Raw genomic sequence first — 27,222 nt, 5'->3', positions numbered from 1 at the left:
GATGGAGGGATTTTCATCATCCTCACTCTGCAGGAAGTGTCAGCAGACAGTCAGATTCATGATTTCATGTGTTTAATCTTGTGGTTAAAGTGTGTCAAACACAAAGCTTCACGTCTCTGTGGATGTTGTGATCTGAAACTTTGTTATTTTCTACAAATGCGTCAGCAGAAAATTTCAGTTACTTCCTCCACAATAAAGACAACACACAGGTTAACGTCAGCCACAAACTAAAAGCTGGAGGAACAATTCACAACTGTGTTTGTAACACACAGACACCAAAGCGGTCGCACCAGAATGTCGTGCTAAAAAGAAAGATTCTTCAAAATACAAGCGAGTCAGATACCAAGGGCACAGAGATGAAGCAGGTCTGATCAGAAACAGTTAATTTCCCGGCCAGAAAGCACAAATAAAAACACCCTTAAAACGTACATAATAAAATGTTGTCAATCTACTAAAACTACCATTTTCTACATTCGCTAAACCCCCTGATATAATTATACCACATGTTCAATATGGGTCCACCAGCAGTCCAGGAATTCCTTCTTCAGAGCTGGATCCACGCCAGCCTCGTCTTCGGCAGACGAGGAGGAGCCTCCCATCCTGTTGTCCTTCCACTGGCCCATCACATCCCTGCCCAGCTTGCGTTCTGCATCCGAATCCATCCTGCGATGCCACCACAGCTCCCGTTGCGTCTGTGCCCTGTAAAATAACAAATAGGGGCCAGAACAATGGTCCCAGAAGCAGCCCTGGCTTATAGCCATGGTGACCCTCTCCCAACCCACTGCAACCAGTAAACAACAGTGGAGACCTTACAAATGCAGGCAGAGGTAAACCTCTGCCCTGCTGCCAGTCACACGTGTTGTCTCCTACTGGCGCCATTCCTTGCTGTCAGGACTGGGCCGCCATGTCACGCTGGCCGTGTAGCATTCCTCTTCCAGTCTGGGGCCTCCCTCCTTCAGTGCTCAGCTAGCCTGCTTTTAAAAGGTCTTTACACAGCTTATAGGCCACCTCTGGACACACCCAGGCCTCAGCAGGTGATCCCTATCAGCTAATTTATCCCATGTGCAGCCAGTCCACAGTGGATTAAAAGAATATTATGCAGCAACACTAAAACACACAATATAAATATCAGGATAAAACCATGCAAATAAAATCAACACTATGTACCAATACACAGTATGATCCAAAACAACAAAACATAAAAACACAGTTTTCCACTGTGTGACATGTTTATGTAAAATGTGTTTGAGTTCTACTGAGCGGACTGGTGACTTTAAAGGAACTGACTGTAAATGCATCACAGATGCATCTGTTTACGTGAAAGTTCCCCTGCTGGTGGTCATTTGAATAAAGTCTGATTTTTAATGAGAAGCTGATTAAACAGATAAACTGAGTCGGAGCACCAGGTCAGTGCAGTGTGACTGTACCAAGATTACTATGTTTTCACCGACACTGAATACCACAAAATATATGACCACAGATTTGTGTTTACAGTTTTTAAAATGTAATTATAGTAATATACACTGACTGGCCACTTTATTAAGTACAGCTTCATAGTACTGATTTTTGGCCTCCAGAACTGTTTTAATGCTTCACAGCAGAGATTCAACAAGGTGCTGCAAACATTCCTCTGAGACTTTGGTTCATGTTGATGTGAGAGCATCACACAGCTGCTGCAGATTTATCAGCTGCACAGACATGATGTGAATCTCTCGTTCCAACACATTTGTTTGAGATGTGGAGACTGTGGAGGCGACCTGAGTACAGTGAACTCATCGTCATGGTCAAGAAACCAGTTGGAGATGATTTGAGTTTTGTGACATGGAGTGCAATCAGAGGATGGTTACAGTGTGTTCATAAAGGGATGGACGCAGACAGCAGCAACACTCAGGTATGCTGTGGTGTTCAATCGATGCTTTGATACGAGGCAGGGTGGATCCATGTGACCGTCACAGCAGAAATCTGAACTCATCAGACCTGGAAATGTTTCTCCAGTCTGCTGTTGTCAGCCTTTGGTGAGCCTGTGTGAATCACAGCCTCAGTTTCCTGTTCTCAGCAGAACCAGACTTTCCTGATGGGAACACAGAACCAGTTCTAGTTTGGTCACCAGCAGTGCATCCATGGAAAAGGGGAACCGGTCCCAAATCTACAGGATGTTAACTCAGGAGAATTAACATCCTGTAGATCTGGGAGCCGATCAGAGGAAAACATGCATTGAAGTATGTTTTTGTCACGTTAGTGGAAAAGAAAACATCCAAATCAGTTTCATGTGATGTGTGAAACATCTGGATGAGGTTTCAGTGTTTACATGTCTGCACATCAGAGCATCAGTGCACTTGGTAAATCCTTTGTTCTTTCTCTCTGTGGTCATAAACGACCAGGTTAACACATTAAAACATAACCGTGTTTTACAACATTTATAGCAGCTGTTGTGTTTATAAACTCTGTCACATGTGGAATTACAGGGATTATTTTACATAACCATCATCTTATCATTGCATTAATTATCATTTCATCAAAGTGTTTATTGAAGTTGCTGGCATTATGTTATAATTTATATTATAGGGGTTATCATAATCAAATATTAACATGTTTATTACAGGTGCAGTTATAACTACTTTAAAATGATTGAGTTAAACATATATATATATATCATAACTCATATGCTGAGTATATTGTTACAGTAAAAAATAGTGGCTGAGTGAAGGCCTGAATGTATTCAGCTTCTTGTTGCATTTGAGTCTGCCTAGCAACAGGTGACGCAGAGAGGAGGACAAGTCCATGGGGACCCCATCGCCTTATTTGGAGAAGATGCCAGAAAGGGGAACTCCTGTCTCTGCAGTTATCTCTTAAGATTGATCAGTGTCTGTAGAAGAGGCAAATAATGTTCTGTACATGCAAATTATGTGCTTGTAAACGCATGAGGGGGCGTCATAATACCCTGATGTTATAAAAGCAATCTGAAGTGTATTTTTGGTTGGGGATTTACAACTGATGGTTTCCAGTTTACATCTCCCCACGCTGCGTGTATTCATTAAAATCAATTGTTTGACCGACCTCTTCTGGACCATCATTGTTTTACTCTCGTCCTCAATTTCGGACCCTTAACATTTGGTGCATTGGCCTGGGTTGAGGGGAGAGACACTTGGAGATTGAGACCGAGAGGGTCCGAGGTGATCGAACGAGCAGACACGAGTCAGTGGTCGAAGTGAGTGGACATAAGCCGGCTTATTCAAAGGTAAGGCACTACCTGTTGAATTATTTCCAAACAGTGCTGAATTGGTTCTGACAAAATTGAAAGTCTACTCACTGAAACTACTGCTAAATGTCTGTTTTGATTTTGGTGAAAATCTCATGAGAATTGAAGTTGAAGTAATGATAATATAAGGTTAAGTGACAGTACTGATTAAAGGAAATGCAGTTGGACTGCTAAGAGAATTTAAAAGCAGTTGGACTGCTAAAGAGAATTTAGAATAATAGGTAATTGGCCGTTTTGGGGGTTACACTCCCAATTGGTTATAAGGTTGGACCTGCGTCGGTCATACACTTGTTCTGAGGTGTTGATTGTTGTTTCAAAGTATTACAAATTTCTGTAGAACGGCAGTTGGACTGCTAAGAAGCGCATTGTCCAGAGGTAACGCTTGCCGAAGGTGCGGACGCGGGCCTTCGTCCTCTACGAGGGATAGTCAGTTGGTCACTGTGGAGCTTGGGGCACTCCAGAATAACTAGTGGTTGGACCACTTGACCGTTTGGAACGGTATTTGCGCTTTTTTGGGTAGCAAAGCTTGGAGCTTGGGCGTTGGACGCTTTTAAATTGAGTTAGGGATTTTAGAGATTAGACCAGAGACAGGTTGGACCTGATACTGGGTAATTGACAATAAAAAACTTGGAGTTTGTCCCTTGGAGGGTTAAGTTAAAATTTTGTCTAAATTCGGTAGGTTATGCAATTTAAGGCCTTGTAAATATTAATTAATTTATCAGACGTCTCTGTGTTATAATTTCTATGTTTGTATATAGGCTCTGTCTGCCACGGGCACTGCAGCAGGCTGGTTATTTTGAGATTGTGTGTCTGTGTCTATGTAAATGAGATGCCTGTGACTTATTTAGAGTGACATTTCCTGTTTACTAATGAGTAACTAATGACTGACTGCAGAGCCTGGGTGAAGGACGACTTATATTGGTGTTTTAAGGGAAGAATTGCTTTTATTTCTACTTTGTTGGCATTACGGTTGTTAAATACGATGACTACTTTATGATACATGTAGAATTGGAGTATGGGTTTTGCTTACACGTCCTTGAACGACGTAATACTTGCTGAAAGTAATAGGACTTGTGTTTTATTGACTCTTTGTACTGACACCGTGTTTTTTGACTAACATTTTATCATTATTAGATTTTGCATGTAGTAGTATTGTTATATTTCGGGCCCTGGAACTATACTGTAGGCAGGATAGAAATCCCACTGACGCCGAACGGGACTTTCCGGACTTCTGTGCAAGTGCATTCAGGGATTTTGAAATTCAGTTCCAGTGGACGGGATAAATTGCTGTCTCATTTTGCATGTGTGTGATTGGCTTTTAAATGTAGTTTTGTAATGTAATCTGTACACTCCATGGAGGAAACAGACCATGGAGTTTCGGAAGAAGATAGCAGAGATATGACTGGCTTTACGTTTAGTCTTGTGTTGACTCCAATAACGGATGGTCAGACAGGGCTGGTTGAAACAGAGGTGCGTGTTTGCTGTGAAATAGGGGCCACTGACCATGACTCAAAACACAAAGGCTGTGAGATTAAAATTACTGTGAGTAACGGTTTGACTTTTGACTAGGGAAATAATATGCTTACTTTTGGGTCTATGAAGATATTTGACCTTCAGTGATGTTATGAGAGGTTTCAGTTTTCTTTTTCTTTTTTCTTTTGACTTGCTCTTTCTGATTATGGAAGGCATGTCCAAAATACTCGTATGAAAGCGTATTTTGAGTGATTGTAACTGTGTGAATGCTGTCAGTATTTGATTTGAGTGACTCTGTGTGATTTGTACCAAATAGTAAATAAGTCATAATAACACTAGGGAGGTTTATAGTAGAATGAGTGAAAAGGTAGAAGTTTGAGAGAAAAGGCAGTGTGTGTGAAATGATTATGAAAGTATTGTTTGAATGATGTCACAAAAAACTGACAAATGCAAAAACTTAGTATATTTAAAAGTGTGTGTGTGAGAAGAGGGTGTATTGTTTTTAGACCAAGACTTAGTAAAACTAAAAGAGGGTTTGTAGACTGTAAATATGAAAAAACAAGTGTTTGATTAATTTGTAGAAACAGGAAAAAGAAACAGGAAATACTGTGCTGCTGTGTGTGTGAGAGGAAGGTGTGTGTGTGACTGATGATGTCAGGGGAGCACCCAGAGAAATGGACAGAGTTAAATTCTAAGAAGATGAAGCAAATCGAGGTTTTAAGATGAAAAAAAATGAATATAATACTAATTGTATGCTCTAGTGTGTCAATACAGGTGGGCGTCTCTCAACTTTGGAACCTTGAGTTCAGCAGCAGAAGAGCAGATTAATAGAATTGGGAGAAAATAAGCCAGGCTTTGGCTCGAAATTGTGCGGCTGGATCTCTCACTTTGTCCCTGAAGCGGAGAAGAAGTTCAAAGGACAGTCAATCGCCTGATGAAGACCGATAGAACATCGTGGACTTGAATACAGCAGGCAAACGACAGTGCCACTGATCCATTAACACTGATGACGACTGACGACCAGCAGCAGCATGTAAGAGTAATGCAAGATGTACTGTGAAAATACAGGCTGGGCAGTTGAACAGTGGGATAAAGAATTGTGGAAGAGCACTGGACATTGAGTGATATTTTGCCATGCTGGGCCTTAATCTAAAAGAAAGACTGTAAAGAAACAGAGAAGAAGACAACAGCTGAGTTGAGACTGTGTTTGCTGGAGCTTTGAAGCCCGAACAGGACATTGTGCAGAGAGGACCAGTGAGAGATGAAGCTGGACGAGTTTGACTGCGAGAATATAGGATATAATTGGATTGAAAATTGAAACCTGAACTCATGAATTGTTTAGGGATGTCCACCACAGCATAACAAAGAGGTAAACATTAGAAAAGGTGAGAATAATGAAAGAAAATAATTGTCATTACCTTAATGAATAGAAAACACACATACAAATTGTTACATGTGAGATTATTTTTGAAATGAATCAGAAGTGAGATAGTTTGAATCTAAAGCTCAGTGGTGAAATGCATAAATTAAATATGAATATATAGGATGCAATGAAGAAACAGCTGACACGTAGTGTACATTAACATGAATACATAGAAATGCAATGAGAAACTCAATGAATTAATTCAATGAAGAAGCAGTTTACACTCAATTAACGTAAAATGCAAGGAAGAACACGCTTACATGCATGGCATAATTGGTATTTCTGACTAGAGACAGAGAAATGGGTCATTTAAGTACTTGTGGTAATAATGAAAATGTCTTAGTTTTGTTATTTTCAGGGGTAAAGCAGAACCGTACCAACTCTCCACAGCAGCAGTCGGAAGAAAGTTAGAAGTTAACATCACTGGATAAGTTAAGGCAAGTTTCTGGTTGAATTGTTCACAGAATCATGTGTCCATGAACCTGGAAAACAGGCCCTAGCTCCTGGCTGAAGACTAGGAGTGCTTTATTTAAGGTGGGAAATCAAAACAGAGGGTTAGTAATTCGGGGAAAAAGAAAACTGACTGCTTAACTGGAGAATTGGAAAGGTGTCTGACAGACTGCGAAGCCATAGATGCAAAATACCACACACAAACAGAAAATGTATTAACCGTACAAAGACAAGCTCATGAAGCTTGTCTAATCAAAGCTTAATGCATAGAGATATTGATTTAAAACCTGGCTAAGAACATAAGCATATGCAATGAAGATCTGCTTGCTGCTTGTATGAGTGAGAGAATGGTGTGAATGGTTAATAAAATTGATGGAAAGATTTAAAATAGATGGAAAAACACAAGAAAACTATTAAAGCAGTTTTTAAAAGGGTGACTTAGGAGTGCTTTTGCACTGATTGATCAAAGTAAGTGATTAGTATAGAAAGAAAATGAAAATAATTGAATAATATGATAAGTTTAAACATGTATTTCTCTTGTCAAGTTGGCTGTTGAGCTGTGAGTCACTATGCAAATTAGCTCGAGTGAGTGACGACAGAGGAGCTTGCTGTGTGTGTGTGATTGAGGCCTTGAGGAAAGGAAGCAAAGTGGACTGTTCAGAGGTGCAGATTTGGACAGGAAATTTATAATTTAGTGTTGACACATTGTTGTAAGGTTTTAGGCTGAATCTAAGTATGGTGAAGTGTCTAAGGGGACATGGTTGTGTGTAAAACGGTGCAGTTTGGACAAGGTTTTCAGTGAGTTGAATGGGTGAAATTTAAGATTGTTTGAAATTTTGTGGGGCTGTTGTTTTCATTTTAATAGAGGGAGTTTTGATAAACATGGACATGTCTAAAAGGGCCCATAGTTTTTATAACAGTGCACTTAGAAAAAACCTGTCAGGTGATTTTGTTTTGTACTTTGATGAGCTAACAATCAGCTCTCTTTTTTCTTATTTTTGCTCTAAGCAGGCCTGGAAGAGAGTGAACTGACGGCGCGGACAAATTACCAAGTAAGGATTGCAGCGAGTCAATCCAGTCAAAAGTATAGAGAACTATTTTCCTAAAAAGGAAAACGAGATAAAACAAATGATTGAGCTCATTTTGCTGATGTGGAGCATCTGATGACGTGCGCGGAAGGCTGCAGATCAGCAAAAAATATCATGTGTGAATGCATGTGAGTGAATGTGAATGACTGGACGAAGGTGGGAACGAGTAAATGTGGACAGACAATTTACCATGTGAGGAAAAGAAAGGGGATGCTTTGTTTTGCTTTTGCCATGAGCAGGACAAGTGGAAGATTTAATTCTGGGGATGCTGATGTTTGCTTGGAGGGAATTTTTGTTTTATTTACTGGGGTTGGATTATGTTATTACATTATAAAATGCTAAAGGCTAAAAGGGAAACATTTTTTGATATAGCTCATGTTACCATTAACTGAAGAAACACATGATTGATAACTGTTCTGTTTTAAGTTTTCTTTGTTGTAACACAGATTGGATCATAACTGGGGAGAGTTGAGTATGAAATGTAAAGTATAGGTTTTGTTTCCAGGAAATTCTAAGGATCCAGACTTTTGCATGGAGCAAGGACTTTGAGAAGATTTGACATGATGATTAAATTGATTTTATTCCTTAAGCACAGGTTTTCAGGGCCGGAGCAGATCCACCGGAGAGGAGGATTGCTGAGCTGTTCTGAGAGATGATATGACTAACCTTTTTCCTTTAATTTCTTAAGCCAGGGTGATGCATTTTGAGTTTTTGAGTTTTTATTTATTTGGACACATCTGGTGTGTCCAAATATAAAGGGGGAATTTAAGAGGTAATTTGAAATGGGTTCTAGGATCATTATATGACTTTTGGGGTTTTTGATAATTTAGATATGGTAAAATTGAGGCAGAAATTGTTATTTTTAAATAAAGTTATTTTTAAAGTAAAATGAAGTGAATCCTGTTTAGAAGATAAAATGCCGGTGTTCATGAGAAGCTGTACACCAAATTTAAAGGGAAATTGTGGGACATTTTTGAATAAAAGATATGCTTTGGGGAAAACTAGTGAAGATTTTAGGAGTAGAAAATGTTTGATTTCTTTTTATTTCTAGAATAAGTGGTTATAATGCAGGCTTACACATACAGATATTACATAGATTTATTTTATAGGGCAAAGGTGGAACACATGGTGCTTTGTTTCTGCTAAGCAACTAGTGAGGCAGACGGTGTTAAAGATAAGTATGTAATAAGTGAACAGGAAACATGTGAGGCTGAGACGGGTGAAACAAAATGTTGTAAATAATGGAAACTCGTGTAACTGGCATTAACAGTCATTTTTGCATGTTATGTACAGTTAAGCCCATAATTATTCATACCCCTGCCAAATATTGACTTAAAGTTACTTTTGTTCAATATGCAAGTTCTTTTTTGAGCAGAAATGACACAGGTGTCTCCCCAAAGATAATAAGACGATGTACAAGAGGCATCATTGTGGAAAAAAATATTTCTCAGGTTTTATTTATATTTTAGCAAAAAGTATCATGTCCAGAATTATTCATACCCTTCTCAATAATCAATAGAAAAAAGCCTTTATGGCTATTACAGCAATCAAACGCTTCCTATAATTGCAGACCAGCTTTCTGCATGTCTCCACAGGCATTTTTGCCCATTCATCTTTAGCAATGAGCTCCAAATCTTTCAGGTTGGAGGGTCTTCTTGCCATCACCCTGATCTTTAGCTCCCTCCACAGATTCTCAATTGGATTCAAGTCAGGACTCTGGCTAGGCCACTGCAAAACGTTACTGGTGTTGTCTGCTAACCATTTCTTCACCACGTTTGCTGTATGTTTTGGGTCATTGTCGTGCTAAAATGTCCACTGGTTCCCAAGGCCAAGTTTTTCTGCAGACTGCCTGATGTTGTTGTTGAGAATCTTCATGTATTGCTCTTTTTTCATGGTGCTTTTTACTGTGATTAGGTTCCCTGGTCCATTGGCTAAAAAACACCCCCAAAGCATTAGGTTCCCACCACCATGTTTGACAGTGGGGATGGTGTTCTTTGGGTTGAAGGCTTCTCCATTTTTATGCCAAATGAAGGCAACATCATTGTGACCAAATAATTCAATTTTTGTTTCATCTGACCATAACACTGAAGACCAGAAACCTTCTTCTTTGTCCAGATGAGCATTTGCAAAGGCCAAATGAGCTTTTGCATGCCTTAGAAGTGCCTGGAGAAGTGGCGTTTTCCTTGGTCTACATCCGTGGAACCCAACAGTGTCCGTTGGACTGTCTGCCTTGAGACATTGCCACCAGCAGAGCCCAGATTCACCAGAATGGCCTTGGTGGTGATCCTTGGATTCTTTTTCACCTCTCTCACTATCCCCTGGCCAGCACAGGTTTCACTTTTGGCCTCCGACAACGTCCTCTGAGATTTTCCACAGTGCGGAACATCTTGTATTTTTTAATAATACTTTGCACTGTAGCCACTGGAACTTGAAAACATTTGGATATGGCCTTGTAGCCCATTCCTCACTTGTGAGCAGCCACAATGCACAGCTGCAGGTCCTCACTGAGTTCCTTTGTCTTAGCCATGAATGTCCACAGACCACCTGCAGAGAGCTGCTGTTTTTCACCTGTTGGGTTGATCAAAACAGCTATTTCCAATTAATCAGGGTAATTAGGATGCTTTAGAACAGCTTTGACTATTTGGAATGGTATGGAACTTTGGATTTTCCCAGAGACTGTGACAGTTTGTAAAGGGTATGAATAATTCTGGACATGATACTTTTTGCTCAAATGTAAATAAAAGCTGAGAAATATTTTTTTTCCACAATGATGCGTCTTGTACATCATCTTATTATCTTTTGTGAGATGCCTGTGTCATTTCCAGTCAAAAAATAACTTGCTAGTTGAATAAAAGTAACTTTAAGTCAAAATTTGCCAGGGGTATGAATAATTTTGGGCTTAACTGTATATGCCTGAAGCAAAAAGAGGTGTAAATCCTGATAGAAATTTTGAAGCGTGCTTTCTAGCGCAGATTTAGGCTGACATGGGGATGGTGTATATTTTACCCGGGGTGTGTTTAATAAAACTAAAAGCGTTGCTCACACACATAAAGAGTATTGAGATTAAGTAAAGTTAATAAAAAGGATAAAGCCCAGAACATGATATTGTGAACCAAGTTTGAATAATTAAAGGAACATTGGATGAACACAGTAGATTAGTGAGGTGTAGCAGAGAGAGGTTTTTTGTTTTCTATCTTTTACAGGAGAAGATTTCAGGACCACAGCGACCATAGGGGGGCGAGAATCCTGGAAGCCCCAGATCGAACGGAACCAACCAGAGAAAGGAGAAAAACAGAGCACAAATACACCTAGTTGTTTATGTTACAAAGAAGGTCAAAAGCTTGTTAGACACAGGTTATAATGGAAGCATAAAAGGGATGAGAGGAAATTTACATAACATAGAAATCCTGCAACAATTCGTAAATTGCCCAAACACAGTGTTCAGACCGGATATGCGCTACCCGTTAAAGGGGGCGAAGAAATCAGGCCTAAGTTTGAAAAATGAAATGGGTTAACTCGATAGAGGATGTTTCCAAAGGTTGAGAAAATAATGTAGGACCTTTTACCAGGAGAAAGCTAATTGTATCTTTTACACTTTACAGTGGGCACTGAGGGAATGTGGGGATTCAGAAATTCTTTTATTCCTACTATATAATCTGCATTATTATGATTGCATTAAGAACATGTTTTACAGCATTGTTTATCAGTAATATTGTTTACAGGGTTCATATTGCATTGAATATGTTTGTCATCACATTCATTCTATTCACAGGTTTAGTTCATTTTATACACATTGCATATCTGTGCTTGTTTAGAGTTGATGTTCTATCCAAGAGGGTTTTAAGCTTCACTGGTGAGAGTGTCCAGGTGATACATGTTGAGGGAAGATGAGAACATAGCAGGTTAATTGCATGCATGCTTACAATACACATAAATCTAGTAGTAGGCCTGAGCGAGGGCCCAAGTGTCTTCTACTTCTTATTTGAGACCTGCGCCAATTCAGTTTACTTAGTGATTGATGACAAGGGTCCATTCCACTAAATTTCCACTAGAGAGGGACCCAGGAAAGGAGCAGAGACCACTTAAGCATGAAGTGTTTTCAAGTGGGAGCTGGCGTTTTTTATTACTGGACCACCTAGATGACATGAGGTTATTGTCTGATTTGCTGAGTCAGGGGACGGCAAGAGAGGGTCAGAGCAAAGGTAGTGGACCTGGGAATAGTGTAGTGACGTCTTTGGAAGACGTCAAGAGAGGGAATTGTGGAATTACAGGGATTATTTTACATAACCATCATCTTATCATTGCATTAATTATCATTTCATCAAAGTGTTTATTGAAGTTGCTGGCATTATGTTATAATTTATATTATAGGGGTTATCATAATCAAATATTAACATGTTTATTACAGGTGCAGTTATAACTACTTTAAAATGATTGAGTTAAACATATATATATATATCATAACTCATATGCTGAGTATATTGTTACAGTAAAAAATAGTGGCTGAGTGAAGGCCTGAATGTATTCAGCTTCTTGTTGCATTTGAGTCTGCCTAGCAACAGGTGACGCAGAGAGGAGGACAAGTCCATGGGGACCCCATCGCCTTATTTGGAGAAGATGCCAGAAAGGGGAACTCCTGTCTCTGCAGTTATCTCTTAAGATTGATCAGTGTCTGTAGAAGAGGCAAATAATGTTCTGTACATGCAAATTATGTGCTTGTAAACGCATGAGGGGGCGTCATAATACCCTGATGTTATAAAAGCAATCTGAAGTGTATTTTTGGTTGGGGATTTACAACTGATGGTTTCCAGTTTACATCTCCCCACGCTGCGTGTATTCATTAAAATCAATTGTTTGATTGACCTTTTCTGGACCATGATTGTTTTACTCTCGTCCTCAATTTCGGACCCTTAACACACACTTTATGGGATTCATTATGTATTCTTAATATTCATTGGTAAAATAATATTTGTAGTCAAATTGTCTGAAAACTGCAAGAAAAACAGAAACAAACATGAAGAACAAAACATGGATCACTTTGATTCCAGCCTCAGTTTTATTCAGGAAACAACAACAGTCATATCAAAAGGCACTTTATCTTTACAGTAGAAACATTAGAACCACAAACTCCTAAAAACTGAACTGAGCCAACAATTCAGAAAGATTCTGATGAAAAATTCACTTTTACAAAATAAATAATCATCCCTCATAAAATCTGCTTTAGAAATAAATATATTAAAAACAGTGTGCTGTAACAGAGTTAAGACGTGTGGAGCATGATGGTTAGCACTGTTGTTTCATAGCAAGAAGGCCCTGATGACACCATCAGGTCGGGGTCTTTCTGTGTGGAGTTTGCAGGTTCTCCCGAGTCCTCAGGCTTCTTTCCAGAGTTAGGTTAATTGGTTTTAGTGCGAGTGGTTTTCTGTCTCTGTGTTAGACCTTTGACAGACTGGTGACCTGTCCACGGTGTACCCGTCTCTTGCCCTAAGACAGCTGGGATAGGCTCCAGCGCCCCCGTGACCCTGACAAGGCTAAGCGGAAGGCGCAGTTCAGCACAGACTAGACGGACAATGAGGAGCTAAAGGTACAACTTCTTCTTTGGACAATTTGTATACAACTTAAAATTAATTAATAGGCATTTAGGTTTCATGATTAAACCTCAGATCAGCTGGAAAAAAACTGAAACATTTAAAACAGACTCAAGTTTAAATGGAAGCTGGTATGAACCCTGCTTCTGTGGTTTAAGCTTTCTGTAGATCAAAACACCAACTCCAAAAGGTCAAACACCACCTCCACCAACTCCCAAAGCAACTCCCTCGCTCTAGTCACCAGCGCAAACAACTCCTTAAACAACTTTATCGCTCTAGTCACCAGCGCCATCACTTTAGCTCCCACTGTCAACAACTTCTTCACAAAAACAACAACGAGCACAAGAAGTAACAACCCAGAAGGTATCGGCCCATCCTCCTTCCCTCCAGCCTCCTTCCCTCCAGCCTCCTTCCCTCCAGCCTCCTTCTCTCCATCCTCTGTGTGTCCTCCTGTCTGACCTGCAGGTGAGAAACAGGTGTGAGGTGTCAGCTGTCAGGTAGGTGATGAGTGAAGAACAGAACAGAATCCATTTCCTCTTCAAACTGCTGTCAGACATTATCTACTGCACTCTGATCACATCACTCAGACCAGCTGCTTTCTACAAAGTCTCATCAACAACATCTTTAGAAACAAACATCAACAACCAGGAAGCAGCTTCACCTCTGATCACACACACACTCAACTCTACTCACTCACCTGGAGGATCAACAACACTCAGGGTGATGATGCTGATGGGAGGAATCCTTGACAGGGTTCTCCTCCTGCGCACTGTTCCTCTCTTGAACACACGACACTCATATTTTCCACTATCAGCACTCGTCGCATTATTCAGAATCAGAGACACGTCTCCATCCTTCATCTGTCTGTCCTGCAGCTCCACCCGGTTCTTAAAAGATGGATGCTGGTGATCTGGAAGGAACTGTCCACCCTTGTAAACAGCAACATCTTCTGGCTCCAGACCAGCTCTGCTCCACTGTACAAGTGTGAAGTTTTTGTTTGGAGCTCGACAGTGCAGAATGATCCGTCCAGAGTGATCTGTAACAACAGAGCAGAGAGGAAACAGTCACTTCTACAGCAGCCAATCAGAGTGAGGAACAGACACAACTGCTCTCTGGTTTATGCTGGTTGAATCACACAAACGTGACCACAGACCTGTTAAAATCTGTTAAGGAATCACAGAATTCAGACGAACAACAAAGCAATAAATTCTTGATAAAGAACAAAGTCTAAACATATCTCAGTGCAATTTGAAAGGATTTAAGAAAAAGATGTTTTGCAAACACCTTTGAACAGCTGCATATTTGTCGTCTTTGTTTTTATGCTCAGAAATATGCAATGTTTGTCAGGTTATGAAGTAGTGACCACAGAATGAAATAATGATAATAGGTTTATATTGGGAAGGTGAGGGGTTTGAATCCACACATGGATGACATGGGTGCATCCTTACTGCTGTAAGACTTTGTGGGTTTGTAGACATGAAGCCACTGAGCAGGTTGTAGGTCCACCTCTGTTCACATAATGATCATCTTTGTGAACACAACATGAACTTCCTGGACTTGTGTTGACAAGGCCAACATTCCTGAGTTTTTCCTCCTGATTTCACCATCAGCTCTTCAGCTACTACAAGGCCAAGCTCACTGCTCACTCTGCGAAATCAGTGTTGGATAGATGCAGGTGACGGGGCTGACTAAATGATGCAATAAGCTCCCAGTTCATACACCAGGCCCACTGAACCCCGGCTGTCACAATTTACCCAAAAAAGTATGAAGGACATTGGGCTGATCCAATAACAATGCGTGTGAAACTCGTGGTGGTTTACACCTAAGCTGGCACACAGTCAGAGTTAACATTGACAATGTTTTGGGATGTGCCTATGTGTACTACTACTACTAATGAATTAAAATAGAGAACCTAAAAAATATCTGGGCCAAATGTGTGTAAATGCTCAACTTAAAACATACATAATAATATTAGCCTATAGGGTTTTGTGTCACTAGTGTACAACACTACAGTTGCGCACAAAAAGTGTGTGTATGAGAGGGAGAATGCCTTCCTTTTTAAATAATGCTATGAGTAGATCCTACAAAGTTTCATTAGTAAAACTTTGATTTATCATTGATAAATCATCGATTCAATCATAATGTTAACTTGTGAACTTAAAGCTCATCAATAAAAACGCATAACTGAGGTGGTGGAGCCATAACTACAGTCCAGCGGAAGCAGAACTGCATGCCAAACCAGACATTTCACCAGAGAAATAACGAAGTTAACATTCCTGCATCTGTGTGTGTCCGACCGTGGGGGCGCTGTAGTATGTACCACACTGTACACTGCCCCCTATCGGTCGTCGGCTCACTCTGCAGGCACACGGGGAACGCACTTCCGCTGCAGTCTTTGTGAGCTCGCTACACGGTTTCTCTCCGTGAGAAGAGAAGCTGTTTGTGTTATTAAGGTTTGTGTTATCGTTCGTGGACGGTGGAAAACAGCTTTGCTGGGATCTTTAAACAAGGATGCTCTTTACTCGAAGACGACGTGGGCTTAACTTTGGATATTGGAGCCTGTTTTTAATCGTGACGTCGAAAAAATGAAGCTTATCAGCAGCTTTCACCGTCTTCATGTTTGCTGACGTGTGGGATCAGGCACAAAGGAGCTGCTAGTATGTTTTTAGAGCCTCTGCATGTCGGGGTAAGTCAAACACAGACACAGAGTCATAAGAAGGTCGTCTGGTTGTAGCGCTGAAACATGGCTGCTGCTCTAGTCGAGCGTTGTGCCATCTATCGCCGACGGAGCGTTACCCAGCGTCGGGAGCGCGCACTGGTCAGGATCCAGGTTACTCCGCTTTCTTTACAACCAGCTAGTCAAGTAGTGATGTTTTAATTTGGTGACAAAGTTAAAGATGGATGTCGTTACATCACCATAAAGTGGAAGCTCCTAGAAAAAGAAGTTATCGTTTTGGGAAGTCTTACATCCTTGTTGTTGGTTCAGAGGTTGTTTCAGCAAATTGCTGCGGAAATGGTAAAGTTTGAGTGCATTCTCTTAGTGACGGATTACTTCTATCAGAACAGGCGGAACGAAGCCCAAATATCAACAGGACCTATTTTCTTTTATCCCTGCCCAGGGGCGGATCTAGAGAAATTTTCTTAGGGTGGCAAAGAAATCAAATGTGCGGCAAAATCAAAGCCTTTTTTTTCAAACACAAAGGGATGGTTAAATGATTCAATATACATGCTATTCATATAAATATAGTCTACAGCTTAATTATTTTCTGTAGTCCATAACTATACAGTTTAGATAAACACGTGAAATTTTGAGTTTAGTCCGTATAATGAATAAATCTGTAGCCCAATAAATATAAAATCCTGAAAGCTTAACAACATGGGGCGATTTTTCCTTCCTGACTGCTTTGGAGAACAAACTCGATGACCTAAGAGCAAGAGTCACCTTCCAACGTGACATGAGGGACAGCAACATTGTGTGCTTCACGGAGACATGGTTAACCCCCACCGTGCCGGACCAGGCCGTAACTCCGTCAGATTCATTCTTTGTGCTCCACGCGTACAGAACGGTAGAGTCAAACAAAACCAAAGGTGGAGGAGTGTGGTAAACAGAAAGTGGTGTGATGCCAGGAGCATTTCTACTCTTTCCAGCAGCTGCTCGCCACATCTGGAATTCCTGAGCATTAAGTGCTGCCCTTTCTATCTGCCCCGTGAGTTCACCTCGGTCATCGCCACGGCGGTCTACATCCCACCCCAAGCGGACACAGGTATGGCTTTGTCCGAACTACACGATGTGCTGAGTTCGCTTCAAAACAAGGACCCGGGCGCAGCCCTCATTGAAGCGGGAGACTTTAATAAAGCGAACCTCGGACAAGTCATGCTGAATTTCTACCAGCATGTCTCGTGTCCAACGAGGGGGGATCGGATTTTGGACCACTGCTACATGCCGTACAAGCAGGGCGACAAAGCTGTCTCACACTCGGCTTTCGGGAAGTCTGACCACAACGCCATCTTCCTCATCCCCCAGTATAAACAAAACATACGGAGGGAAGAAGTAACCACGAGGGAGGTGAAACGTTGGTCTGCCCAATCAGAAGCTACGCTACAGGACGCACTCAACGATGTAGACTGAGCATGCGCAGTCGACATCAACGAGTTTACGGAAGAAGCAGTATGTTTCACGGAGGAGATTATCCCCACTGCGAGATGCTTGCTGCATACATGCTACTACTGCACATTCACCAAATGTATATATATTTATTTATAATGTTCTTCCTCTCCCCCCTTTTGCACAAGTCAAGGAGCGTGTCAGGTTTACATTTCACTGTGTTATACTTGTATAACTATGCATCTGACTAATGAAGAACCTTGAATTTACACAAAATGTCAGAAATCTGCATTGTCATGAACAAAGATTTAAACCTAATTTTTCATGATTTGTTGTGTTCACCCTCTGAGGTCCAACATATAACTGGCCATTTTAACTGCTGTTGATTTAACATGTGTATTTCACCTTTAAAATGTTTATTTTTCCCCGTGTCTTGCTTGGTATCATTCTTCTCAGCTCAACCTCATGTGTCTGAATTTAGCTTCTTTCTTTTTTTTTAAATTGGCATACTGTATTAACACAACTCATCTGAAATCACGCAAAAAACATAAAATTCGAGTACTATTTTTTAAATGCAAATATATATTGTTCATTTTGTAAACATTTTCAACTATTTATCTAAAAATGCAGCCAATACACCTGCTGTTTTTTATTTTGTACAACCATTTAAAAATACTACTATCACTAAAATGAGAGAACAATCAGGTGTTGCAATAAGTTTTAACACTGTCTGAAATAGAGACTCAGCGTGGCTGCAGCTTGTTGTTATGTCAGCTTAAATTAGTCATGTGATTTGGAGGTGCAGCGTGTCCGTGGACCCCAGAGGGTTAATAACGATAAATGTCTTATATCAGGATATGAAATTGTGGTCATATCGTACAGCCCTAGTGTAGTCAATAGTTTTGTTGTGTGTGTCAGAACAATGAGGCGACTGTTGAATGTTACAGGTGTTACAGGAGTGATACATCTCCTGTTGTCAGGCCTGCAGGTATCAGGTTTGTGATGTTCTCATTTATCTTAGTGGACAGAAATTATTTTTTGGAGGGGCACAAATAATTTCTGTGGCATCAGATTTGATGCAGAACAGCTGATTGTTCTGTAAATAGTTTGAAATGTTTATTTAAAAAAATTCCTTGGCTGCATTTTTAGGTAAACAGCTGCAAAAAACTTTGTTGTTTGCAAAACTCAGTAACTTTTTTGAAGAAGTAACTATATTATTAATTGCCCAACATTGGTCATTATATGCTGTATTTTGCACACAGAGTTACAGGACTCTCTCCCAGACCACAGACTCATAATACAAGTCAGAGCTGTTTAAAAAAAAAAAAATGAAGTTGTGTTTTCAAAATTGGAGTTCAAGTTATTTTTACTTTCAATAGTGTTAACATACTACACCATGAACAAGATTTTTTTTTAAATTTCTTTCTAAAGCAGTTAATTAAAAGTAGTCTAACATAAATGTGAATGTTGTAATTTGATTATTTTAATAAACCATGTAACTTGCATGGATTCGATGCCGGTGTGACCACAGTGCACACGTCTGCTGTTGCTCACAGTGGTCCAAGGGACCGCTCAGGGAGTTTGTGTGTTCGCTCAGACACATGAAACATTAGAGGGAACATTGGGTAACACTAAGCAATATATTCAGTTTTAGAACTTATATTGACTGATAACTGTAGCCAGGCTCAAAGTGCTATCTTATTTTAGTAAACAACATTGTCATGTGCAAAACTAGGGTGGCACTCGGGGTGGCAGGAGATTACTTTAGGGTGGCACATGCCACCCTTCTAGATCTGCCCCCGACCTTGCCAGGGTTTCTGGATGGGGACCCAGATAAACTTCACCACAGTGATGTTCTCAGCAGGTACTTGATGCAAGAGAAAAAATGGCTGTTACCTTAGCAGGCTCTGATGTTTAAATCAACCACACACAATATAAGCAAACAGTGCTACAGCTGTGCGTCTCCTCGAGTTTTAGTGCTTCTTTAGTGGCTTTGTTGTTCTCCTGACATAACGCGGTCAAGTGAACCGTGATTTGTGCAGCCAGGGGTGAAGCCAGCCGACCCGCCGCGAACATTAAGCCTCGCGGTAGCGCTTCTCTCCTTCGCTACTGATCGCTAGCACAGGCGCGCTACGGCAGTGCGACACCGTGTCGAAAAGTATCTTTCTAGTTTTTTTTATCCGTAAATTTCTCCCGTTGTAGGACACTGCACATGTTAATACAATTATATTACTACAGACTTCAGGTTTCCCGGACTAAAATCCCCTGTTATAAATGTGAAAGTAATCCGGGACCAGTCCGCTTTTGCCGGCTACTCTGGTTTGCACCGCCATGCTAACGTTACGTGTCGCTTAGCTATCGCTAGCCGTACTTTGAGCGAAGTGAATGTTTTCTGTTTTGTGAGGTTTCAGCCGAAAAACGATGTCCGGCAAGTCTCGGTGGCTCTAACGGCAAATTAATTCAGCAGCAATCTAAGAGTAACATCTCACCTGTTGATGCAAACGCGAAATAACAGAGGAGAAGAATCCCGAAGAGCGACGTACGAACTCCGGTACCCATCTTGTCCGGTCCCCGGTGTAATAGCCTTCGCCCATAACGGTGCCAAATACGGTTGTGCCCCCGACTGGTTTCCGGTATTTGCATAAAAATGATTGGCCGTATTGACACTGCTGTAAATGACTTGTTGGTGTATTATATGTGAAACGTGTCATATAACGTAGTATTTAAGATACTTTGCTAAACAGCTCATTTCTAAATTTTATATATAACTTGTAATAAATCATGTTCACTAAACTCTACTTCCCAATATAAGTAAAGACATTACACATAGAAATAAATAGAAACATTGGAAATTACTTCTGTTTAAATTCATAAATTCATAAATGCATTGATCGGCTCTACTTTGTATAAAACTGTATGTTTGGTATATTTATTTATAACTGTTCATTTGTTGTTGTTTTTTAGTTTTTTTACATTGCATGCTAGTCAACAGTCAGATCCTTAAATGTGTTTATATATGCTGATAAAACAGAATAAATATTCTAGTCAGTTATTTTATACCTAATATTTTGTCTTCAATGTGTTTTCAGTCACATCATAATTGATTTGTTAAAGACTTTCAGAAAGGACAGAATGAGACTGACAGGTGAAAATGGATGATGACAGCTTAAGGATTCACTATCGTTAACATAAGTGCACTGACACTTAATAATAAAAACAAAACTGTAAAAATTAGAGTCCAGATGAGAGTTACAGCTGACATAAGTAGCATTATAACTTTTATTTATTATTTTGTATAGTTTACATGTTGTGTATATTTGAAGTACCTAAATACATTTTTAAGAGGGCAACATGGTGTCAGTGAGCGTTTGCATCCACCGCCTGGTCGGGGTCTCTGTGTGGGGTTTGCATGTTCCCCTTGTGTTTGTGTGGGTTCTCTTCGGGTACTCCAGCTTCCTCCCACAGTCCACAGACATGAAGTCAGTGGGGATAAGTTCACTGGTGATTCTGAATCGCCCAGAGGTGTGAATGTGAGTGTGAATGGTCATCAGTACCTGGTACCAGGTATTTCTTTAGTACCTGCTCGGCCGGGTTTCCAAGAGATCTGAGCAGGTACTAAACTGTGATGTCACCGATTGGCTGTCGGTGGCATCGCTTGATGAGTCGTAACAGTGGATGGGTTTATTTTAGTTTTATCATCTAATGTGATTGTGAAGCGAAAGCAGCACCATGTCTTCTTCATGGATGCAGAGCAGAGACCACAGCCTGTTATTTAAAGAAGTAAACAACACTTTTCATATGTTCATCTGTATATGTGGACTCTGTATCGTTTCTTGGAGACATCAGCATGTTGGCTTTGTACAAATGTCACTTCTCTGTTCCTGACATCAGCATTATAAATCCAGGGATGGAACTTTTTCACTAGTAGGATAAGAAATTGTTGGAGGACTGCTGCATTTTCTTCTTTTTTCTCCTTTTACTCAAATTCTTAATATTTAAATGTTTTATTCTTTGAGAAAACGATTCATAAACACAAAGATTTCCTTGTTAGAAAGTCTAACAGGAGTACCCAGGTGATGCTGAAGAGGTTCATCGAGCGGACACTGGAGTAACATTCGTGATGTCGATCAGACGTCCATCTTTGAAATATTGTTTAAAAAACTATCTGTGTGTTTTGTACCAACTTTGAGTAACAGGGCGTTCATACCACGTGTTATAAGAAAGTAACCATTACAGTGTGTTAATAGTTGTATATATTTTTACTTTATCTGACCTCGACTCTCTTTGTTCCAACAGGAAGGAGGAAGAGGGCGACTTTACTTGGTGTCAGAGACAGAAATGAGAAAAAGCTGAAATGAGTGAGATGAAGGAAACATCTGTGCTGTGTCTGCTCTGTAAGTAGAATCTCCTGCACTACAGAGCAGGTTTATTATACCCAGTGTATATTTCTGTTGTTCAGATTAGTTTACGCTAACATTGGTGATCAGGATATTCTGTCATATGAAGCTGATATGAGTTGATAAAACTCACTCAGTTAACTCGGGTTTCCCTCCCTGCACCTCCACATGTGCTGTTTTCATACAGTTATGGATAAACACTTCACGCAAGTCGAGCTGCACGAGATTCACAGAATTTACAGAAAATGTTACATTTTTGTGATTTATATCGTTATCGGACGATAAATGTTTTATATCAGGATATGAGAGTTTGGTCATATCGCACAGCCTTAGTAAGGATGGAAAAGAATGATAATACATAAATACAATAGTACACAGAATAAATGCACTGCTCAAAAACCAAAGGGAAAACTTAAACAACACAATGTAACTCCAAGTCAATCACACTTCTTGAAATCAAACTGTCCACTTAGGAAGCAACACTGATTGACAATCAATGCCACACACTGTTGTGCACATGGATTAAACAACAGGTGGAAATTATTAGCAAGACATCCCAATAAAGGAGTGTTTCTGCAGGTGGTGACCACAGACCTTCTCTGTGCTGATGCTTTCTGGCTCATGTTTTGGTCACTTTTCAATGCTGGCAGTGATTTCACTCTAGTGATAGATTGAGACGAAGTCTACAATCCACACAAGTGGCTCAGGTAGTGCAGCTCATTCAGGATCACATCAATGTGAGCTGTGGTAAGAAGGTTTGCTGTGTCTGTCAGTGTAGTGTCCAGAGCATGGAGGCGCTACCAGGAGACAGGCCGCTACATCAGAAGGTTGGAGGAGGGCAACAACCCAGCAGCAGGACCGCTACCTCCACCTTTGTGGAAGGAGGATCAGGAGTAGCACTGCCAGAGTCTGCAAAATGACCTCCAGCAGGCCACAAATGTACACGTGTCTGCTCAAATGGTTACAAACAGACTCCATGAGGGTGGCATGAGGGCCCGACGTCCACAGGTGGAGGTTGTGTTTACAGCCCAGCACCGTGCAGGACGTTTGGCATTTGCCAGAGAACACCAAGATGGCAACTTTGCCACTGGCAATGAAAGCAGAATCACACTGAGCACATGTGACAGACGTGACAGAGTTTGGACACAGCGTGGAGAACCTTCTGCTGCCTCCAACACCCTCCAGCATGATGGTTTGACAGTGGGTCAGTAATGGTGTGGGGTGGCATTTCTTTGGAGGGCTGCACAGCCCTCCATGTGTTCATCAGAGGGAGCCTGATTGCCATTAGGTACTGAGATGAGATCCTCAGACCCCCCTTGTGAGATCATATGTTGGTGCGGGTAGCTCTGGTTTCCTCCTAATGCAAGACGATGCTGAACCTCATGTGGCTGCAGTGTGTCAGCATTTCCTGCAGGACGAAGGCATTGATGCTGTGGACTGGTCCAGCTGTTCCCCAGACCTGAATCAACCCAGCACATCTGGGACATGATGTTTCGCTCCATCCACCAACTGCACCACAGACTGTCCAGGAGTTGGCAGATGCTTCAGTGCAGGTCTGAGAGGAGGTCCCTCAGGAGACCATCCACCACCTCATCAGGAGCATGTCCAGGTGTTGTAGGTCATACAGACACGTGGAGGCCACACACACTGCCGAGCTTCACTTTGACTTGTTGTAAGGACATTACTGTAGTGTGTTTTTCCTCTTTGAGTGTGACTCCAAATCCAGACCTCCATGGGTTGCTACATTTGATTTCCACTCATCATTTTTGTGTGATTTTGTTGTCACCACATTCAACTATGTAAAGTATTTAATAAGAATATTTCATTCATTCAGATCTGGGATTCTTATTTTTGAGCAGTGTGCAACACAGACAGAGTCAACAGTGCAAGTGTTGGAAATGAGAGGAGAGTGTTATGTAGTCCAAGAAGTGTGTGGAGAGAGTCCAGTGTGGAGGAGGGCAGCAGGTGCTGCTCCTGTTGCTGCAGAGTCGTCTTCTGGACGGAAGGAGGAGTAAACAGTCTGTGGGAGGGTGATGTGGGTCAGCCATGATGTTAGTGGCTTTCTGAATGCAGGGTGAGGTGTAAATATCCTGCAGACGGGGCAGAGAGCTGCCAACAATGCGCTCAGTGGTTCCCACAATCCTCTGCAGGGCTCTGTGGTCGGACGTGTGACAGTTTCCATAGAGACTGTGATGCAGCTGGTTAGGATGCTCTCTATGGAGCCTCTGTAGAAGGTGTTAAGGATGAGTTTGTGGAGGCGCACCTCCTTCAGTCGTCTCAGGAAGGAGTGTGTACTAGATTACTCTTTAGGACATTAGTCCTTAGCTGCACCAACGAGTCCTCAGCAACTGTTTATTTATTAATGTCACAACTTATTTTATTACAACACTGGTAGAATAAACAGTTTTTACTGAATAAAGTTACACGTTTAAGAGTCAGTAAGTCACTTTAAATATTGTTTGTATTTGATATTGATTGAGCCTCATCTTCATCTTTGCTGCGGCCATGATTGTGACCCTTCTGTTATAATGTCAGCACAGCATTCTTACCTGAACTGTCCTCACCTAATCCTGTTGGACATGGCAAATAGATTCATGTAACTTACACTGCATACATATTAAAATGTTGTAAATACATGGTACCAAATATATTAATAGGACACTATATTAAGAACACAGGTTAATGAAATTATTTAAACATTATATTTTGAACAATGTAAATGTGTGAAATGAAGAATACATTGAAATGACATAAATAATGTAACTTCAAAGATGAATTATTGATATAGAAGATTTAATACTGAACTGGTTGCTTCATGAAGGCTGAATATGAAATATTTGCTCTGTAGGACATAACATAGCATCTATAACACATTCTAACACACAAACATATTCTAATATTAAACAAAGGAATTCACTTTCACTCGTTCATCAGTAAAGTCAGAGGCTGAGCTGGAGCTCGTGTCCCGTCACAGCCGTCACTCACACCAGATGTGAGAGTAGTGCGTTTGTTCTGTGCAGCGTAACAAACTGGCTGATTAAAGTCTATATTTACACTTTTTATTTGAATATTTTATTTAATTTTATCTGAGTAACAATAGCAAAGTGAGCTGCTCTGAAAACAGGTGAGCGTGTCAGTGTTCACAGTAATATTCACAGGAAATCTTAACACTTGTTATACTTTTTAAGCCATGAGGAGGTTTTTTAAACTCAGACTCTCCTCTAAGCTGCACTCTGACAACAGTCCAGCTCCATCAATGATCCCATTGTAGTTCTTATTTGTTACATGATGTTTATAGTGAGTGGACTTCTTTGCATGCTGCTCAGTGTCTTTGTCCCTGTGATGGGGTGTTGTTGTCACCCTGCTGGGTCCATAGGAGCCTCTACCAGGAGGCTGAGGGGCAGCGTTGGAGGTCATCAGTGTTTTTATCCTCAAGTTACCAGAAAGGCTCAACTTGACTCTTTGTTGCATTATAGAGACAGAAGTTTAAATAGTGTTTAACAGGACAATCAAAGCTAAAATGCTTTAAAAGATGAACTCATTAAAAAACACTAACAAATCTTCATGATTCAAATACTGAGAAGCTTCAACAACAAATATGTGTTCAAGCCAACATGATGTTTGCTCCTGTAACTGATTGTTTTTCCATCTTGTTCTCTAAATATTTTACCAAAGGGCTCCATAACTAATGTCATTCATTTTGTTTCTTATCATTGAAACTGTTGTAGAAAATCCACTTTGTTAAGAAAACAGAGAAACGACCGTCTTTATATGAGACTTCAGAAAAATGTTGTACAAGACAAACTGAACAACATCAGAGCGACATCATGACTTCCTGTAACTTTTCTCTATCCAGCTAAACATGAGTACCTTCCATTTTCTCCTGCAGAGGATTCTGGGAAAAGTCCATCGTGCACTGACGTCCTCTGTGTGTGTTTTATTGTGCAGATGCAGCTGCAGTCTGCTCAGCAGTGAGAACTGAAGACGTCAGTCAAAGAGAAGGAAAAACAGTCAGAGCTGAGAGGTACAGCTGCTCTTCTTTCAGTACAAACACCATAAATCTGTTGCTCACAATCAAACTTTTCCTTTATTTTTAAGTTTGTGTCACTTTTCAAACCATGGTTACGAGTGCTTCCCAGAGACGATGAGTGAAAGAGCAGAGAGTAAATTATGAATCAAACTACGGCCACACAGACTCAAGTGTCATGTAGTGAATAACTTCCAACAGCTGGATGAATAAGATGAGTTAAAGTTTATATATTAGTCTTTAACAATGATTTAAAAGAAGACACTGATGAGGCGAGCCAGATTTCTTCAGGCAGGTCATCCCAGGATCGAGGAGTCCTCACAGCAAACATTCAGTCGTCTTTAAGTGTGAGCTGGGAACAGTGAACAGGTTTGTGCTGCAGCATCTCAGGATGTACACACTGACTGGGACACAAGCACCAGTTCCAGTAAATATTCTGGTGCCAGTAAACTGTTAAGATGGAGCAATTTAATCTTATTTAATCAGTTTATTTTTCATCCTGCAGTTAAAATGTGTCAAAACAAGATTGTGTGTCTCTGCAGATGCTGTGTGATCTGACACAGCAGCACAAAATGTGTCAAAGTTCAATAAGTTACATTATTGTAACTGTGATGCGTTCACTGACATGTCCTCATGCTTTGCTGTATATAAAGAGAACAGAGAGGCTCTGCTTTGTGCTGATATTCTCCTCCTGTGTGTTTGTGTGTGCAGAGTTTCTACCAGAGCCAAATGTCATCGACTCCTCACTGAACTCGTCCACCAGTCCAACCACTGGGATCCAGCTGCTGCTCTCTAACTGGTCCACACAGCAGCTCAGACCTGACACATTCACTGTAAACACACTGGTTTATATTCTGTTTGTTCTCCTCATGAAGGAAACCTCACACAACCACTGAGGCCAGAAAGTTCAAATGGAGAATTATTATTATTTTCTTTTAGAAAGGAGCTGGGAAAATTTAACTTTCTTAAACTTTTTATATTAAAAAATAACATTTTCTACACCAGGCCTTTCAGAATAAAAGCATGACCAAGACATGATTTATACATAAACAGTAATAAATGTCTAAAATGTAGATGTAATCCATGTTTTCATGTCTTCAGTAACTTTGCTGTTATTTATGTTATTTCTAAGTGTGCTGTCGTCTCCACAGCAGTGATCTGGTTTCTCTGCAGGTTCAATAAACTTTGGTCTCACTTGATCTTCTCGTGTGCTTCTGTGGGTTTCACAAAGATGTCTGATGGAAAACGTGAGTTGTTTTCTTTTCCTGATGGGAACATAGAACCAGTCCTAGATTGGTCACTGTCTCTATAAATACTGAGGTACGACCATGAACACAGCTGTCTGAGCCCTCGTGCATTTCCTGGTTGAGCCAGTTACACCGACACCTTTTTATGACCAAGTTATTTATTTT

General features: G+C 40.6%; 1 long non-coding RNA gene across 7 annotated transcripts in view; it reads left to right on the top strand.

Annotated features, from left to right (window-relative positions):
- Nucleotides 1-27,009, top strand: part of LOC102082785 (uncharacterized) — a 36,599-nt gene extending 9,590 nt beyond the window's left edge. For 2 of the 7 annotated variants that reach the window (XR_003219201.1, XR_003219207.1), the window contains one exon: nucleotides 26,522-27,009. This is a non-coding gene — a long non-coding RNA (uncharacterized LOC102082785). The other 5 variants (XR_003219206.1, XR_003219203.1, XR_003219204.1 and 2 more) reach the window with 5 other exon arrangements.
- Nucleotides 27,010-27,222: the final 213 nt, after the last annotated feature.

The sequence above is a fragment of the Oreochromis niloticus genome, linkage group LG3 (genome assembly GCF_001858045.2).
Source record: "Oreochromis niloticus isolate F11D_XX linkage group LG3, O_niloticus_UMD_NMBU, whole genome shotgun sequence".
Classification (NCBI taxonomy): domain Eukaryota; kingdom Metazoa; phylum Chordata; class Actinopteri; order Cichliformes; family Cichlidae; genus Oreochromis; species Oreochromis niloticus.
This window is presented reverse-complemented; position numbering and strand designations above follow the sequence as displayed.